The sequence below is a fragment of the Crocuta crocuta genome, unplaced genomic scaffold (genome assembly GCF_008692635.1).
Source record: "Crocuta crocuta isolate KB4526 unplaced genomic scaffold, BGI_CrCroc_1.0 scaffold885, whole genome shotgun sequence".
Lineage (NCBI taxonomy): Eukaryota > Metazoa > Chordata > Mammalia > Carnivora > Hyaenidae > Crocuta > Crocuta crocuta.
In genome coordinates, this window is record NW_027529594.1 from 587,115 (window position 1) to 588,012 (window position 898).

Sequence of the window (898 nt, forward strand, 5' to 3'; positions counted from 1 at the left end):
CTAATATGGTCAGAGGAATAAATTCCTGGGTGTTAACGTGGAATCACTAAGAGTTGATGGTTTAAGAGGGATAGATAGATAGATAGAAAGAAAGATAGATAACTACTAGATGTATAAATCTTTTAGCTCTATCTTAGCTATCTTAGCTCTATATAAATGGCCTAGAAACAAAAATATTACATTAGCGATGAGCATAAAATTCTCCAGATATGTTTCTAAATTGACCAGAGTCCTTTGAAAAAAGTAGTGATTCTAAATATTTTTTATTTTTATTTTGTTTCTGAGAGAGAGAGAAAGAGAGAGAGAGAGAGAGAATGAACAGAGAGAGAGGGAGACACAGAATCTGAAACAGGCTCCAGGCTCTGAGCTGTCAGCACAGAGCCTGACATGGGGCTTGAACCACAAACCATGAGATCATGACCTGAACCGAAGTCAGACGTTTAACTGACTGAGCCACCCAGGCGCCCCCAAAAACTAGTGATTCTAAAATCGAGACAGGAAAGTAAAAAATGTGGGAGGTAAGCTAGGAAGAAAAATAGTCACTTAAATACACTATGAATTAAGAAAGAATAAAAAATTAAAGTAGTCATTATAGGAGAATATTTGAATTAGCGATTTAGGAAAGTATGCAGCACATAATCTAAAGTAACATTTTTTTAAAAGGGTAATCAACAAGTGAGAAACAATGACAAAAATGTGGCATAAGATTTTTCCTTAACAATGATGCTAATAGAATATATAACAACATCTACAATATTTTAAATCCAAAGTATGGCACTCCTAAAAATCAAACCATCCTTCAGTCATTAAGGAAAGAAATTAAGGAAAGAGAAAGAAATTCTTATTAAATTCACCTGTTAAGACTGGACATCACAAAAATCCTATTCATGGCCAAAAA